Below are 18,852 nucleotides of genomic sequence, written 5' to 3'. Positions count from 1 at the left end.
ATATCACAAGAGCATTTTTTCTGCCACCTGGCTAAGCTCTCAGCAGATCAGTGATAGATAATTAAAACCTGAAGCAGCAATCTATGCAGCTAACTAAAGTTTAATTCAGCATGATAGACTAAAGTTGAAGGCACTGGACAAACACAAGAAAGGGGACCAGGAAAATCGCCTCTTGGGGCAGGCTAAAAGGCTATCACAATATGGTCTCAACTTTGTAATTTTTACGTAAAAACAGACCATGGCTGGAAAAGCAGTCGGGCGATGCCCCAGACTCTTACAAAGCCAAGAAGAGGCAAAGGCTCTGGGTATTCACCTGGCCTGTCACCAAACTGTAAACTTCTACAATTTACGGCCTGGCGCCAGCCCACCTACCTCGTTTCATAGGTGTCGCAGCATAGTGGATATCCAAAATGGTGGCATTTGGGGTTCTAGCCATTACAGCTATAGAACTTTCAAGGCACAGGGCTTATTTTACTATTTACAACCAGCTGATATTCCGATTCTCTACATGAGGCTCTCAATCTTCCAGTGTTCTAAAATACCATAGGACAACGCTACAGGGGGCTACAATGGTCATTAAATACCCTCTGTTTGAGTTATAGACTCAAGTTAAAGCTGAGCTTCTATATCGAGGGGATAGAACATTTAATCAATGTGATACCCGAGGCAGAAAGTCTATACTGATATCACAACATTCCCGTCAATGAAGTAAGAATACTCTAACTTGAACCAGGAGAACCAAAAAAATGGCACTTGCTGGAGCAGGTGGCTCGTTCTGACCATTATTCGATCGTTGCAACTCCTCTGTCCCCCAATGGATCTTGCAAAATTCCAAAGTTCGAATGCATCAAGCCCTTGATGTACTAAGGGTTGCACAGGGGCTTGTTGGGAGCTGCAAGATTTTGTGCTGAGCACGCAAGCTTTTATAATGAAAAGTAAACATACGCAGTCCCTTACTTCTGCTTTGCACCGCACGAATTCCTGTGAAAACTTTAACAAATACCAAAGGAGTAGTTTTTCATCCTTAGCAGTCTAAGATCCACCGCAGACTTGTAAGTTGTAAGAAGCCAGGGTGTAACGCTTCCTCTTACTCTAAATGGCCTAACTAGCATTAGCAGGTTTCTTTAAACAGTCTATTCGAAAGAGTGATAAATCGTTTGAGTAGCAGTAGTTGCCTTGCAGAAGTCTAGGCTCTACAAATAGCTCATACGCACAGTCCATTTAAAATGTACTCTTTACTATCCATGTTCGAAAAACAAAGCTTTTTTTATAAATAACATACCAAATTATCAACTGATGGTGAGAGGTGCCTTTCAAAGAGAACCTCTTGCAAAAACCACAAGTCCAAGAAAGCTCAACAGCTTCTAATAAGTATTCATATACTCAACAGTTAAGTTACAAGAAACCAAAGAAATCAAAAAAGAAATGACAAACTAAACAAGAAATTAGAAACTGATAGACTTTCTTACACCCAAAAATAAAAGCTAACCACTCAGTTTGTGTTCTCTTCCTCCAATCCTCCTGAAAGGAACAGGAACGATCATCAATAGCAAACAGCAGCTACAGGAATGCAACACTGTTCACTCACTTCACGCCCAAAAGAGAAAACTACAATTCTTCCACGTGGTTAGCGAAGACCAGACACTTTCAAACACATTTCCTCAGTTAAAAACTATAGAAATGATCGCTGAAAGTATAGTCTTAACAAAATTCTTTATAGCTCACACAGACAGAAAGGGTGGAAACCCTTCCTACTTACAGTAAGACAAGGTTCGGCATCATCAACGGAAATATAAACATATAAATATAAACATATTTTTTACTCCACAAGATAATATTCCACAGATGCACACGCATACGCCTTTATTTACATTAAAGCCTACTCAATAGATCCTGGTGAGACACTGCTTTATAAATTTGCATATTTTAAATCAGCAACCAATCAAATTCAGCCTGCCTGTTCCTGACCCAATGCTGTACCACAGGGAGAGTTGGAAAATTCTTCAAAAAACTGCAGGTTCCACAAGATCATACAGATGATTTTTAATCCAAATAGTTGGTCCAGATTAGCATCTGTCAAACAGCCAAAAGAGTGACACTGATCACTAGCGAGAAGGGACCTGCTAAGGTTGCAAGCGTGGAAACAAACGTTGTAGCATTCAAGCTACCTTTAAATTTTGAACAGTTGCACCACAGATCAAATGTACGGCAACATCTTTGATTAGTTTCCCCAAACAAACTAAGGGGCATATCAGCAACAACCGGCGATAATTATCGCTAAGCGCACTTAGCGCTAGGATAATTATCGCCGGCTAGCGTGGATTATTATCGCTGAGATAACGTGCTATTAGCAACGCTTATCTCAAAAACGATAAAAATCCTAACGCTAACTGCCTAACGTGAGATTATCGCTGGAAACCCAGCGATAATGTCACGAAGTGTGGCGTTAGCTTGCTGATAGGGACTCACAAACGTAGCCATGATATCCACCTTACATAGGATACCATGGCTAAGTCAGTCCTGAAGCAGGCGTAAGGAAAGTAGCAATAACAGGGGTTATCGCTACTTTTCCTGCCGCTATGCTTCATAGCGTGGGCCTTGATGATAGGAGAAATGTCGCTTAGCGACATTTCTCCTGTCATGTCAGGTCAGGTACGCCCACTTTGCATCTCATTAGAGATGCAAAGCTGGGCGTTAGGAATCCCGACGCTAATGCAAGGTTTCACGCGTTAGCGTGACCTTGCTAATTAGGCGATCATTTTTTATCACCAGCTTGATGATATGCCCCTAACTGTTCCCCAGTTCACATGTAAGACTCTAAGCAGACGATGAACTTCGACGGGGGTCCAGACTTAGTGAAAAACCTCTTGAAGCACATACGGGAGATAACGGAACCTATCACTTTCAGAAGAGCCCTGAATGCCTGGCTATCTAAGAAAGCGTTCACATGAACAACTTGTACTACCACCCAGCTTGAATTCATGCAGCTTTTCAAAGCTAAAAGACCTTTAGGTGTCTCAACACTACAGAAGTATCCAAAATATAGTTTATGTTTTGTGTACAGAAGACTTTTTACACTGGGAAGTGAATACTTGCCAGAAACGTTTTGTATCTAATATTGATTAGAACAGGAATTGAACTTTTCAGTATATAATTCCGTTTTACAGCATATCCTCAAATGAAGAAAGGAACAGCCATCAACAGTAGACAGTTGTTTCAAAAATTAAACTCTGCCTGTGCCCTTCCTTTTTAGATCAGAACTTATCTGCAACACCTTTGGGCCACTTACAAATACTATTTCAATCTTGATTCTACATAACATATCAAGACAAAGAGTTTTATAACTCTATTCCAAGCTGTCCAAGGGTTACAGGAAGATATCACAAGAGCATTTTTTCTGCCACCTGGCTAAGCTCTCAGCAGATCAGTGATAGATAATTAAAACCTGACGCTGCAATCTATGCAGCTAACTAAAGTTTAATTCAGCATGATAGACTAAAGTTGAAGGCACTGGACAAACACAAGAAAGGGGACCAGGAAAATCGCCTCTTGGGGCAGGCTAAAAGGCTATCACAATATGGTCTCAACTTTGTAATTTTTACGTAAAAACAGACCATGGCTGGAAAAGCAGTCGGGCGATGCCCCAGACTCTTACAAAGCCAAGAAGAGGCAAAGGCTCTGGGTATTCACCTGGCCTGTCACCAAACTGTAAACTTCTAGAATTTACGGCCTGGCGCCAGCCCACCTACCTCGTTTCATAGGTGTCGCAGCATAGTGGATATCCAAAATGGTGGCATTTGGGGTTCTAGCCATTACAGCTATAGAACTTTCAAGGCACAGGGCTTATTTTACTATTTACAACCAGCTGATATTCCGATTCTCTACATGAGGCTCTCAATCTTCCAGTGTTCTAAAATACCATAGGACAACGCTACAGGGGGCTACAATGGTCATTAAATACCCTCTGTTTGAGTTATAGACTCAAGTTAAAGCTGAGCTTCTATATCGAGGGGATAGAACATTTAATCAATGTGATACCCGAGGCAGAAAGTCTATACTGATATCACAACATTCCCGTCAATGAAGTAAGAATACTCTAACTTGAACCAGGAGAACCAAAAAAATGGCACTTGCTGGAGCAGGTGGCTCGTTCTGACCATTATTCGATCGTTGCAACTCCTCTGTCCCCCAATGGATCTTGCAAAATTCCAAAGTTCGAATGCATCAAGCCCTTGATGTACTAAGGGTTGCACAGGGGCTTGTTGGGAGCTGCAAGATTTTGTGCTGAGCACGCAAGCTTTTATAATGAAAAGTAAACAGACGCAGTCCCTTACTTCTGCTTTGCACCGCACGAATTCCTGTGAAAACTTTAACAAATACCAAAGGAGTAGTTTTTCATCCTTAGCAGTCTAAGATCCACCGCAGCCTTGTAAGTTGTAAGAAGCCAGGGTGTTACGCTTCCTCTTACTCTAAACGGCCTAACTAGCATTAGCAGGTTTCTTTAAACAGTCTATTCGAAAGAGTGATAAATCTTTTGAGTAGCAGTAGTTGCCTTGCAGAAGTCTAGGCTCTACAAATAGCTCATACGCACAGTCCATTTAAAATGTACTCTTTACAATCCATGTTCGAAAAACAAAGCTTTTTTTATAAATAACATACCAAATTATCAACTGATGGTGAGAGGTGCCTTTCAAAGAGAACCTCTTGCAAAAACCACAAGTCCAAGAAAGCTCAACAGCTTCTAATAAGTATTCATATACTCAACAGTTAAGTTACAAGAAACCAAAGAAATCAAAAAAGAAATGACAAACTAAACAAGAAATTAGAAACTGATAGACTTTCTTACACCCAAAAATAAAAGTTAACCACTCAGTTTGTTTTCTCTTTCTCCAATCCTCCTGAAAGGAACAGGAACGATCATCAATAGCAAACAGCAGCTACATGAATGCAACACTGTTCACTCACTTCACGCCCAAAAGAGAAAACTACAATTCTTCCTCGTGGTTAGCAAAAACCAGACACTTTCAAACACATTTACTCAGTTAAAAACTATAGAAATGATCCCTGAAAGTATAGTCTTAACAAAATTCTTTATAGCTCACACAGACAGAAAGGGTGGAAACCCTTCCTACTTACAGTAAGACAAGGTTCGGCATCATCAACGGAAATAAAAACATATAAATATAAACATATTTTTTACTCCACAAGATAATATTCCACAGATGCACACGCATACGCCTTTATTTACATTAAAGCCTACTCAATAGATCCTGGTGAGACACTGCTTTATAAATTTGCATATTTTAAATCAGCAACCAATCAAATTCAGCCTGCCTGTTCCTGACCCAATGCTGTACCACAGGGAGAGTTGGAAAATTCTTCAAAAAACTGCAGGTTCCACAAGATCATACAGATGATTTTTAATCCGAATAGTTGGTCCAGATTAGCATCTGTCAAACAGCCAAAAGACTGACACTGATCACTAGCGAGAAGGGACCTGCTAAGGTTGCAAGCGTGGAAACAAACGTTGTAGCATTCAAGCTACCTTTAAATTTTGAACAGTTGCACCACAGATCAAATGTACCGCAACATCTTTGATTAGTTTCCCCAAACAAACTAAGGGGCATATCAGCAACAACCGGCGATAATTATCGCTAAGCGCACTTAGCGCTAGGATAATTATCGCCGGCTAGCGTGGATTATTATCGCTGAGATAACGTGCTATTAGCAACGCTTATCTCAAAAACGATAAAAATCCTAACGCTAACTGCCTAACGTGAGATAATCGCTGGAAACCCAGCGATAATGTCACGAAGTGTGGCGTTAGCTTGCTGATAGGGACTCACAAACTTAGCCATGATATCCACCTTACATAGGATACCATGGCTAAGTCAGTCCTGAAGCAGGCGTAAGGAAAGTAGCAATAACAGGGGTTATCGCTACTTTTCCTGCCGCTATGCTTCATAGCGTGGGCCTTGATGATAGGAGAAATGTCGCTTAGCGACATTTCTCCTGTCATGTCAGGTCAGGTACGCCCACTTTGCATCTCATTAGAGATGCAAAGCTGGGCGTTAGGAATCCCGACGCTAATGCAAGGTTTCACGCGTTAGCGTGACCTTGCTAATTAGGCGATCATTTTTTATCACCAGCTTTATGATATGCCCCTAACTGTTCCCCAGTTCACATGTAAGACTCTAAGCAGACGATGAACTTCGACGGGGGTCCAGACTTAGTGAAAAACCTCTTGCAGCACATACGGGAGATAACGGAACCTATCACTTTCAGAAGAGCCCTGAATGCCTGGCTATCTAAGAAAGCGTTCACATGAACAACTTGTACTACCACCCAGCTTGAATTCATGCAGCTTTTCAAAGCTAAAAGACCTTTAGGTGTCTCAGCACTACAGAAGTATCCAAAATATAGTTTATGTTTTGTGTACAGAAGACTTTTTACACTGGGAAGTGAATACTTGCCAGAAACGTTTTGTATCTAATATTGATTAGAACAGGAATTGAACTTTTCAGTATATAATTCCGTTTTACAGCATATCCTCAAATGAAGAAAGGAACGGCCATCAACAGTAGACAGTTGTTTCAAAAATTAAACTCTGCCTGTGCCCTTCCTTTTTAGATCAGAACTTATCTGCAACACCTTTGGGCCACTTACAAATACTATTTCAATCTTGATTCTACATAACATATCAAGACAAAGAGTTTTGTAACTCTATGCCAAGCTGTCCAAGGGTTACAGGAAGATATCACAAGAGCATTTTTTCTGCCACCTGGCTAAGCTCTCAGCAGATCAGTGATAGATAATTAAAACCTGACGCTGCAATCTATGCAGCTAACTAAAGTTTAATTCAGCATGATAGACTAAAGTTGAAGGCACTGGACAAACACAAGAAAGGGGACCAGGAAAATCGCCTCTTGGGGCAGGCTAAAAGGCTATCACAATATGGTCTCAACTTTGTAATTTTTACGTAAAAACAGACCATGGCTGGAAAAGCAGTCGGGCGATGCCCCAGACTCTTACAAAGCCAAGAAGAGGCAAAGGCTCTGGGTATTCACCTGGCCTGTCACCAAACTGTAAACTTCTACAATTTACGGCCTGGCGCCAGCCCACCTACCTCGTTTCATAGGTATTCGCAGCATAGTGGATATCCAAAATGGTGGCATTTGGGGTTCTAGCCATTACAGCTATAGAACTTTCAAGGCACAGGGCTTATTTTACTATTTACAACCAGCTGATATTCCGATTCTCTACATGAGGCTCTCAATCTTCCAGTGTTCTAAAATACCATAGGACAACGCTACAGGGGGCTACAATGGTCATTAAATACCCTCTGTTTGAGTTATAGACTCAAGTTAAAGCTGAGCTTCTATATCGAGGGGATAGAACATTTAATCAATGTGATACCCGAGGCAGAAAGTCTATACTGATATCACAAAATTCCCGTCAATGAAGTAAGAATACTCTAACTTGAACCAGGAGAACCAAAAAAATGGCACTTGCTGGAGCAGGTGGCTCGTTCTGACCATTATTCGATCGTTGCAACTCCTCTGTCCCCCAATGGATCTTGCAAAATTCCAAAGTTCGAATGCATCAAGCCCTTGATGTACTAAGGGTTGCACAGGGGCTTGTTGGGAGCTGCAAGATTTTGTGCTGAGCACGCAAGCTTTTATAATGAAAAGTAAACATACGCAGTCCCTTACTTCTGCTTTGCACCGCACGAATTCCTGTGAAAACTTTAACAAATACCAAAGGAGTAGTTTTTCATCCTTAGCAGTCTAAGATCCACCGCAGACTTGTAAGTTGTAAGAAGCCAGGGTGTAAAGCTTCCTCTTACTCTAAATGGCCTAACTAGCATTAGCAGGTTTCTTTAAACAGTCTATTCGAAAGAGTGATAAATCGTTTGAGTAGCAGTAGTTGCCTTGCAGAAGTCTAGGCTCTACAAATAGCTCATACGCACAGTCCATTTAAAATGTACTCTTTACTATCCATGTTCGAAAAACAAAGCTTTTTTTATAAATAACATACCAAATTATCAACTGATGGTGAGAGGTGCCTTTCAAAGAGAACCTCTTGCAAAAACCACAAGTCCAAGAAAGCTCAACAGCTTCTAATAAGTATTCATATACTCAACAGTTAAGTTACAAGAAACCAAAGAAATCAAAAAAGAAATGACAAACTAAACAAGAAATTAGAAACTGATAGACTTTCTTACACCCAAAAATAAAAGCTAACCACTCAGTTTGTGTTCTCTTCCTCCAATCCTCCTGAAAGGAACAGAAACGATCATCAATAGCAAACAGCAGCTACATGAATGCAACACTGTTCACTCACTTCACGCCCAAAAGAGAAAACTACAATTCTTCCTCGTGGTTAGCGAAGACCAGACACTTTCAAACACATTTCCTCAGTTAAAAACTATAGAAATGATCCCTGAAAGTATAGTCTTAACAAAATTCTTTATAGCTCACACAGACAGAAAGGGTGGAAACCCTTCCTACTTACAGTAAGACAAGGTTCGGCATCATCAACGGAAATAAAAACATATAAATATAAACATATTTTTTACTCCACAAGATAATATTCCACAGATGCACACGCATACGCCTTTATTTACATTAAAGCCTACTCAATAGATCCTGGTGAGACACTGCTTTATAAATTTGCATATTTTAAATCAGCAACCAATCAAATTCAGCCTGCCTGTTCCTGACCCAATGCTGTACCACAGGGAGAGTTGGAAAATTCTTCAAAAAACTGCAGGTTCCACAAGATCATACAGATGATTTTTAATCCAAATAGTTGGTCCAGATTAGCATCTGTCAAACAGCCAAAAGAGTGACACTGATCACTAGCGAGAAGGGACCTGCTAAGGTTGCAAGCGTGGAAACAAACGTTGTAGCATTCAAGCTACCTTTAAATTTTGAACAGTTGCACCACAGATCAAATGTACGGCAACATCTTTGATTAGTTTCCCCAAACAAACTAAGGGGCATATCAGCAACAACCGGCGATAATTATCGCTAAACGCACTTAGCGCTAGGATAATTATCGCCGGCTAGCGTGGATTATTATCGCTGAGATAACGTGCTATTAGCAACGCTTATCTCAAAAACGATAAAAATCCTAACGCTAACTGCCTAACGTGAGATTATCGCTGGAAACCCAGCGATAATGTCACGAAGTGTGGCGTTAGCTTGCTGATAGGGACTCACAAACTTAGCCATGATATCCACCTTACATAGGATACCATGGCTAAGTCAGTCCTGAAGCAGGCGTAAGGAAAGTAGCAATAACAGGGGTTATCGCTACTTTTCCTGCCGCTATGCTTCATAGCGTGGGCCTTGATGATAGGAGAAATGTCGCTTAGCGACATTTCTCCTGTCATGTCAGGTCAGGTACGCCCACTTTGCATCTCATTAGAGATGCAAAGCTGGGCGTTAGGAATCCCGACGCTAATGCAAGGTTTCACGCGTTAGCGTGACCTTGCTAATTAGGCGATCATTTTTTATCACCAGCTTGATGATATGCCCCTAACTGTTCCCCAGTTCACATGTAAGACTCTAAGCAGACGATGAACTTCGACGGGGGTCCAGACTTAGTGAAAAACCTCTTGCAGCACATACGGGAGATAACGGAACCTATCACTTTCAGAAGAGCCCTGAATGCCTGGCTATCTAAGAAAGCGTTCACATGAACAACTTGAACTACCACCCAGCTTGAATTCATGCAGCTTTTCAAAGCTAAAAGACCTTTAGGTGTCTCAACACTACAGAAGTATCCAAAATATAGTTTATGTTTTGTGTACAGAAGACTTTTTACACTGGGAAGTGAATACTTGCCAGAAACGTTTTGTATCTAATATTGATTAGAACAGGAATTGAACTTTTCAGTATATAATTCCGTTTTACAGCATATCCTCAAATGAAGAAAGGAACGGCCATCAACAGTAGACAGTTGTTTCAAAAATTAAACTCTGCCTGTGCCCTTCCTTTTTAGATCAGAACTTATCTGCAACACCTTTGGGCCACTTACAAATACTATTTCAATCTTGATTCTACATAACATATCAAGACAAAGAGTTTTATAACTCTATTCCAAGCTGTCCAAGGGTTACAGGAAGATATCACAAGAGCATTTTTTCTGCCACCTGGCTAAGCTCTCAGCAGATCAGTGATAGATAATTAAAACCTGACGCTGCAATCTATGCAGCTAACTAAAGTTTAATTCAGCATGATAGACTAAAGTTGAAGGCACTGGACAAACACAAGAAAGGGGACCAGGAAAATCGCCTCTTGGGGCAGGCTAAAAGGCTATCACAATATGGTCTCAACTTTGTAATTTTTACGTAAAAACAGACCATGGCTGGAAAAGCAGTCGGGCGATGCCCCAGACTCTTACAAAGCCAAGAAGAGGCAAAGGCTCTGGGTATTCACCTGGCCTGTCACCAAACTGTAAACTTCTAGAATTTACGGCCTGGCGCCAGCCCACCTACCTCGTTTCATAGGTGTCGCAGCATAGTGGATATCCAAAATGGTGGCATTTGGGGTTCTAGCCATTACAGCTATAGAACTTTCAAGGCACAGGGCTTATTTTACTATTTACAACCAGCTGATATTCCGATTCTCTACATGAGGCTCTCAATCTTCCAGTGTTCTAAAATACCATAGGACAACGCTACAGGGGGCTACAATGGTCATTAAATACCCTCTGTTTGAGTTATAGACTCAAGTTAAAGCTGAGCTTCTATATCGAGGGGATAGAACATTTAATCAATGTGATACCCGAGGCAGAAAGTCTATACTGATATCACAACATTCCCGTCAATGAAGTAAGAATACTCTAACTTGAACCAGGAGAACCAAAAAAATGGCACTTGCTGGAACAGGTGGCTCGTTCTGACCATTATTCGATCGTTGCAACTCCTCTGTCCCCCAATGGATCTTGCAAAATTCCAAAGTTCGAATGCATCAAGCCCTTGATGTACTAAGGGTTGCACAGGGGCTTGTTGGGAGCTGCAAGATTTTGTGCTGAGCACGCAAGCTTTTATAATGAAAAGTAAACAGACGCAGTCCCTTACTTCTGCTTTGCACCGCACGAATTCCTGTGAAAACTTTAACAAATACCAAAGGAGTAGTTTTTCATCCTTAGCAGTCTAAGATCCACCGCAGACTGGTAAGTTGTAAGAAGCCAGGGTGTTACGCTTCCTCTTACTCTAAACGGCCTAACTAGCATTAGCAGGTTTCTTTAAACAGTCTATTCGAAAGAGTGATAAATCGTTTGAGTAGCAGTAGTTGCCTTGCAGAAGTCTAGGCTCTACAAATAGCTCATACGCACAGTCCATTTAAAATGTACTCTTTACTATCCATGTTCAAAAAACAAAGCTTATTTTATAAATAACATACCAAATTATCAACTGATGGTGAGAGGTGCCTTTCAAAGAGAACCTCTTGCAAAAACCACAAGTCCAAGAAAGCTCAACAGCTTCTAATAAGTATTCATATACTCAACAGTTAAGTTACAAGAAACCAAAGAAATCAAAAAAGAAATGACAAACTAAACAAGAAATTAGAAACTGATAGACTTTCTTACACCCAAAATTAAAAGCTAACCACTCAGTTTGTGTTCTCTTTCTCCAATCCTCCGGAAAGGAACAGGAACGATCATCAATAGCAAACAGCAGCTACATGAATGCAACACTGTTCACTCACTTCACGCCCAAAAGAGAAAACTACAATTCTTCCTCGTGGTTAGCGAAGACCAGACACTTTCAAACACATTTCCTCAGTTAAAAACTATAGAAATGATCCCTGAAAGTATAGTCTTAACAAAATTCTTTATAGCTCACACAGACAGAAAGGGTGGAAACCCTTCCTACTTACAGTAAGACAAGGTTCGGCATCATCAACGGAAATAAAAACATATAAATATAAACATATTTTTTACTCCACAAGATAACATTCCACAGATGCACACGCATACGCCTTTATTTACATTAAAGCCTACTCAATAGATCCTGGTGAGACACTGCTTTATAAATTTGCATATTTTAAATCAGCAACCAATCAAATTCAGCCTGCCTGTTCCTGACCCAATGCTGTACCACAGGGAGAGTTGGAAAATTCTTCAAAAAACTGCAGGTTCCACAAGATCATACAGATGATTTTTAATCCAAATAGTTGGTCCAGATTAGCATCTGTCAAACAGCCAAAAGAGTGACACTGATCACTAGCGAGAAGGGACCTGCTAAGGTTGCAAGCGTGGAAACAAACGTTGTAGCATTCAAGCTACCTTTAAATTTTGAACAGTTGCACCACAGATCAAATGTACGGCAACATCTTTGATTAGTTTCCCCAAACAAACTAAGGGGCATATCAGCAACAACCGGCGATAATTATCGCTAAGCGCACTTAGCGCTAGGATAATTATCGCCGGCTAGCGTGGATTATTATCGCTGAGATAACGTGCTATTAGCAACGCTTATCTCAAAAACGATAAAAATCCTAACGCTAACTGCCTAACGTGAGATTATCGCTGGAAACCCAGCGATAATGTCACGAAGTGTGGCGTTAGCTTGCTGATAGGGACTCACAAACTTAGCCATGATATCCACCTTACATAGGATACCATGGCTAAGTCAGTCCTGAAGCAGGCGTAAGGAAAGTAGCAATAACAGGGGTTATCGCTACTTTTCCTGCCGCTATGCTTCATAGCGTGGGCCTTGATGATAGGAGAAATGTCGCTTAGCGACATTTCTCCTGTCATGTCAGGTCAGGTACGCCCACTTTGCATCTCATTAGAGATGCAAAGCTGGGCGTTAGGAATCCCGACGCTAATGCAAGGTTTCACGCGTTAGCGTGACCTTGCTAATTAGGCGATCATTTTTTATCACCAGCTTGATGATATGCCCCTAACTGTTCCCAAGTTCACATGTAAGACTCTAAGCAGACGATGAACTTCGACGGGGGTCCAGACTTAGTGAAAAACCTCTTGCAGCACATACGGGAGATAACGGAACCTATCACTTTCAGAAGAGCCCTGAATGCCTGGCTATCTAAGAAAGCGTTCACATGAACAACTTGTACTACCACCCAGCTTGAATTCATGCAGCTTTTCAAAGCTAAAAGACCTTTAGGTGTCTCAGCACTACAGAAGTATCCAAAATATAGTTTATGTTTTGTGTACAGAAGACTTTTTACACTGGGAAGTGAATACTTGCCAGAAACGTTTTGTATCTAATATTGATTAGAACAGGAATTGAACTTTTCAGTATATAATTCCGTTTTACAGCATATCCTCAAATGAAGAAAGGAACGGCCATCAACAGTAGACAGTTGTTTCAAAAATTAAACTCTGCCTGTGCCCTTCCTTTTTAGATCAGAACTTATCTGCAACACCTTTGGGCCACTTACAAATACTATTTCAATCTTGATTCTACATAACATATCAAGACAAAGAGTTTTATAACTCTGTGCCAAGCTGTCCAAGGGTTACAGGAAGATATCACAAGAGCATTTTTTCTGCCACCTGGCTAAGCTCTCAGCAGATCAGTGATAGATAATTAAAACCTGACGCTGCAATCTATGCAGCTAACTAAAGTTTAATTCAGCATGATAGACTAAAGTTGAAGGCACTGGACAAACACAAGAAAGGGGACCAGGAAAATCGCCTCTTGGGGCAGGCTAAAAGACTATCACAATATGGTCTCAACTTTGTAATTTTTACGTAAAAACAGACCATGGCTGGAAAAGCAGTCGGGCGATGCCCCAGACTCTTACAAAGCCAAGAAGAGGCAAAGGCTCTGGGTATTCACCTGGCCTGTCACCAAACTGTAAACTTCTACAATTTACGGCCTGGCGCCAGCCCACCTACCTTGTTTCATAGGTGTCGCAGCATAGTGGATATCCAAAATGGTGGCATTTGGGGTTCTAGCCATTACAGCTATAGAACTTTCAAGGCACAGGGCTTATTTTACTATTTACAACCAGCTGATATTCCGATTCTCTACATGAGGCTCTCAATCTTCCAGTGTTCTAAAATACCATAGGACAACGCTACAGGGGGCTACAATGGTCATTAAATACCCTCTGTTTGAGTTATAGACTCAAGTTAAAGCTGAGCTTCTATATCGAGGGGATAGAACATTTAATCAATGTGATACCCGAGGCAGAAAGTCTATACTGATATCACAACATTCCCGTCAATGAAGTAAGAATACTCTAACTTGAACCAGGAGAACCAAAAAAATGGCACTTGCTGGAGCAGGTGGCTCGTTCTGACCATTATTCGATCGTTGCAACTCCTCTGTCCCCCAATGGATCTTGCAAAATTCCAAAGTTCGAATGCATCAAGCCCTTGATGTACTAAGGGTTGCACAGGGGCTTGTTGGGAGCTGCAAGATTTTGTGCTGAGCACGCAAGCTTTTATAATGAAAAGTAAACAGACGCAGTCCCTTACTTCTGCTTTGCACCGCACGAATTCCTGTGAAAACTTTAACAAATACCAAAGGAGTAGTTTTTCATCCTTAGCAGTCTAAGATCCACCGCAGCCTTGTAAGTTGTAAGAAGCCAGGGTGTTACGCTTCCTCTTACTCTAAACGGCCTAACTAGCATTAGCAGCTTTCTTTAAACAGTCTATTCGAAAGAGTGATAAATCTTTTGAGTAGCAGTAGTTGCCTTGCAGAAGTCTAGGCTCTACAAATAGCTCATACGCACAGTCCATTTAAAATGTACTCTTTACTATCCATGTTCGAAAAACAAAGCTTTTTTTATAAATAACATACCAAATTATCAACTGATGGTGAGAGGTGCCTTTCAAAGAGAACCTCTTGCAAAAACCACAAGTCCAAGAAAGCTCAACAGCTTCTAATAAGTATTCATATACTCAACAGTTAAGTTACAAGAAACCAAAGAAATCAAAAAAGAAATGACAAACTAAAAAAGAAATTAGAAACTGATAGACTTTCTTACACCCAAAAATAAAAGCTAACCACTCAGTTTGTGTTCTCTTTCTCCAATCCTCCTGAAAGGAACAGGAACGATCATCAATAGCAAACAGCAGCTACATGAATGCAACACTGTTCACTCACTTCACGCCCAAAAGAGAAAACTACAATTCTTCCTCGTGGTTAGCGAAGACAAGACACTTTCAAACACATTTCCTCAGTTAAAAACTATAGAAATGATCCCTGAAAGTATAGTCTTAACAAAATTCTTTATAGCTCACACAGACAGAAAGGGTGGAAACCCTTCCTACTTACAGTAAGACAAGGTTCGGCATCATCAACGGAAATAAAAACATATAAATATAAACATATTTTTTACTCCACAAGATAATATTCCACAGATGCACACGCATACGCCTTTATTTACATTAAAGCCTACTCAATAGATCCTGGTGAGACACTGCTTTATAAATTTGCATATTTTAAATCAGCAACCAATCAAATTCAGCCTGCCTGTTCCTGACCCAATGCTGTACCACAGGGAGAGTTGGAAAATTCTTCAAAAAACTGCAGGTTCCACAAGATCATACAGATGATTTTTAATCCAAATAGTTGGTCCAGATTAGCATCTGTCAAACAGCCAAAAGAGTGACACTGATCACTAGCGAGAAGGGACCTGCTAAGGTTGCAAGCGTGGAAACAAACGTTGTAGCATTCAAGCTACCTTTAAATTTTGAACAGTTGCACCACAGATCAAATGTACGGCAACATCTTTGATTAGTTTCCCCAAACAAACTAAGGGGCATATCAGCAACAACCGGCGATAATTATCGCTAAGCGCACTTAGCGCTAGGATAATTATCGCCGGCTAGCGTGGATTATTATCGCTGAGATAACGTGCTATTAGCAACGCTTATCTCAAAAACAATAAAAATCCTAACGCTAACTGCCTAACGTGAGATTATCGCTGGAAACCCAGCGATAATGTCACGAAGTGTGGCGTTAGCTTGCTGATAGGGACTCACAAACTTAGCCATGATATCCACCTTACATAGGATACCATGGCTAAGTCAGTCCTGAAGCAGGCGTAAGGAAAGTAGCAATAACAGGGGTTATCGCTACTTTTCCTGCCGCTATGCTTCATAGCGTGGGCCTTGATGATAGGAGAAATGTCGCTTAGCGACATTTCTCCTGTCATGTCAGGTCAGGTACGCCCACTTTGCATCTCATTAGAGATGCAAAGCTGGGCGTTAGGAATCCCGACGCTAATGCAAGGTTTCACGCGTTAGCGTGACCTTGCTAATTAGGCGATCATTTTTTATCACCAGCTTGATGATATGCCCCTAACTGTTCCCCAGTTCACATGTAAGACTCTAAGCAGACGATGAACTTCGACGGGGGTCCAGACTTAGTGAAAAACCTCTTGAAGCACATACGGGAGATAACGGAACCTATCACTTTCAGAAGAGCCCTGAATGCCTGGCTATCTAAGAAAGCGTTCACATGAACAACTTGTACTACCACCCAGCTTGAATTCATGCAGCTTTTCAAAGCTAAAAGACCTTTAGGTGTCTCAACACTACAGAAGTATCCAAAATATAGTTTATGTTTTGTGTACAGAAGACTTTTTACACTGGGAAGTGAATACTTGCCAGAAACGTTTTGTATCTAATATTGATTAGAACAGGAATTGAACTTTTCAGTATATAATTCCGTTTTACAGCATATCCTCAAATGAAGAAAGGAACAGCCATCAACAGTAGACAGTTGTTTCAAAAATTAAACTCTGCCTGTGCCCTTCCTTTTTAGATCAGAACTTATCTGCAACACCTTTGGGCCACTTACAAATACTATTTCAATCTTGATTCTACATAACATATCAAGACAAAGAGTTTTATAACTCTATTCCAAGCTGTCCAAGGGTTACAGGAAGATATCACAAGAGCATTTTTTCTGCCACCTGGCTAAGCTCTCAGCAGATCAGTGATAGATAATTAAAACCTGACGCTGCAATCTATGCAGCTAACTAAAGTTTAATTCAGCATGATAGACTAAAGTTGAAGGCACTGGACAAACACAAGAAAGGGGACCAGGAAAATCGCCTCTTGGGGCAGGCTAAAAGGCTATCACAATATGGTCTCAACTTTGTAATTTTTACGTAAAAACAGACCATGGCTGGAAAAGCAGTCGGGCGATGCCCCAGACTCTTACAAAGCCAAGAAGAGGCAAAGGCTCTGGGTATTCACCTGGCCTGTCACCAAACTGTAAACTTCTAGAATTTACGGCCTGGCGCCAGCCCACCTACCTCGTTTCATAGGTGTCGCAGCATAGTGGATATCCAAAATGGTGGCATTTGGGGTTCTAGCCATTACAGCTATAGAACTTTCAAGGCACAGGGCTTATTTTACTATTTACAACCAGCTGATATTCCGATTCTCTACATGAGGCTCTCAATCTTCCAGTGTTCTAAAATACCATAGGACAACGCTACAGGGGGCTACAATGGTCATTAAATACCCTCTGTTTGAGTTATAGACTCAAGTTAAAGCTGAGCTTCTATATCGAGGGGATAGAACATTTAATCAATGTGATACCCGAGGCAGAAAGTCTATACTGATATCACAACATTCCCGTCAATGAAGTAAGAATACTCTAACTTGAACCAGGAGAACCAAAAAAATGGCACTTGCTGGAACAGGTGGCTCGTTCTGACCATTATTCGATCGTTGCAACTCCTCTGTCCCCCAATGGATCTTGCAAAATTCCAAAGTTCGAATGCATCAAGCCCTTGATGTACTAAGGGTTGCACAGGGGCTTGTTGGGAGCTGCAAGATTTTGTGCTGAGCACGCAAGCTTTTATAATGAAAAGTAAACAGACGCAGTCCCTTACTTCTGCTTTGCACCGCACGAATTCCTGTGAAAACTTTAACAAATACCAAAGGAGTCGTTTTTCATCCTTAGCAGTCTAAGATCCACCGCAGACTGGTAAGTTGTAAGAAGCCAGGGTGTTACGCTTCCTCTTACTCTAAACGGCCTAACTAGCATTAGCAGGTTTCTTTAAACAGTCTATTCGAAAGAGTGATAAATCGTTTGAGTAGCAGTAGTTGCCTTGCAGAAGTCTAGGCTCTACAAATAGCTCATACGCACAGTCCATTTAAAATGTACTCTTTACTATCCATGTTCAAAAAACAAAGCTTATTTTATAAATAACATACCAAATTATCAACTGATGGTGAGAGGTGCCTTTCAAAGAGAACCTCTTGCAAAAACCACAAGTCCAAGAAAGCTCAACAGCTTCTAATAAGTATTCATATACTCAACAGTTAAGTTACAAGAAACCAAAGAAATCAAAAAAGAAATGACAAACTAAACAAGAAATTAGAAACTGATAGACTTTCTTACACCCAAAAATAAAAGCTAACCACTCAGTTTGTGTTCTCTTTCTCCAATCCTCCTGAAAGGAACAGGAACGACCATCAATAGCAAACAGCAGCTACATGAATGCAACACTGTTCACTCACTTCACGCCCAAAAGAGAAAACTACAATTCTTCCTCGTGGTTAGCGAAGACCAGACACTTTCAAACACATTTCCTCAGTTAAAAACTATAGAAATAATCCCTGAAAGTATAGTCTTAACAAAATTCTTTATAGCTCACACAGACAGAAAGGGTGGAAACCCTTCCTACTTACAGTAAGACAAGGTTCGGCATCATCAACGGAAATAAAAACATATAAATATAAACATATTTTTTACTCCACAAGATAATATTCCACAGATGCACACGCATACGCCTTTATTTACATTAAAGCCTACTCAATAGATCCTGGTGAGACACTGCTTTATAAATTTGCATATTTTAAATCAGCAACCAATCAAATTCAGCCTGCCTGTTCCTG

The 18,852-nt window shown here is 40.7% G+C and overlaps 6 non-coding genes across 6 annotated transcripts; all 6 read right to left on the bottom strand.

Annotated features, from left to right (window-relative positions):
• Positions 1–1,487: 1,487 nt before the first annotated feature.
• Positions 1,488–1,703, bottom strand: LOC146858539 (small nucleolar RNA U3). Its single transcript, XR_014980236.1, has one exon. It is a non-coding gene; the product is annotated as a small nucleolar RNA U3 (small nucleolar RNA).
• A 3,161-nt stretch (positions 1,704–4,864) lies between these two features.
• Positions 4,865–5,080, bottom strand: LOC146858538 (small nucleolar RNA U3). The gene has a single exon (XR_014980628.1). It is a non-coding gene; the product is annotated as a small nucleolar RNA U3 (small nucleolar RNA).
• A 3,162-nt stretch (positions 5,081–8,242) lies between these two features.
• On the bottom strand, positions 8,243–8,458 carry LOC146858537 (small nucleolar RNA U3). The gene has a single exon (XR_014980144.1). It is a non-coding gene; the product is annotated as a small nucleolar RNA U3 (small nucleolar RNA).
• A 3,161-nt stretch (positions 8,459–11,619) lies between these two features.
• Positions 11,620–11,835, bottom strand: LOC146858536 (small nucleolar RNA U3). Its single transcript, XR_014980634.1, has one exon. It is a non-coding gene; the product is annotated as a small nucleolar RNA U3 (small nucleolar RNA).
• Positions 11,836–14,996: 3,161 nt separating this feature from the next.
• Positions 14,997–15,212, bottom strand: LOC146858535 (small nucleolar RNA U3). Its single transcript, XR_014980516.1, has one exon. It is a non-coding gene; the product is annotated as a small nucleolar RNA U3 (small nucleolar RNA).
• Positions 15,213–18,373: 3,161 nt separating this feature from the next.
• Positions 18,374–18,589, bottom strand: LOC146858534 (small nucleolar RNA U3). Its single transcript, XR_014980239.1, has one exon. It is a non-coding gene; the product is annotated as a small nucleolar RNA U3 (small nucleolar RNA).
• Positions 18,590–18,852: the final 263 nt, after the last annotated feature.

The sequence above is a fragment of the Triturus cristatus genome, chromosome 3_2 (genome assembly GCF_964204655.1).
Source record: "Triturus cristatus chromosome 3_2, aTriCri1.1, whole genome shotgun sequence".
Lineage (NCBI taxonomy): Eukaryota > Metazoa > Chordata > Amphibia > Caudata > Salamandridae > Triturus > Triturus cristatus.
This window is presented reverse-complemented; position numbering and strand designations above follow the sequence as displayed.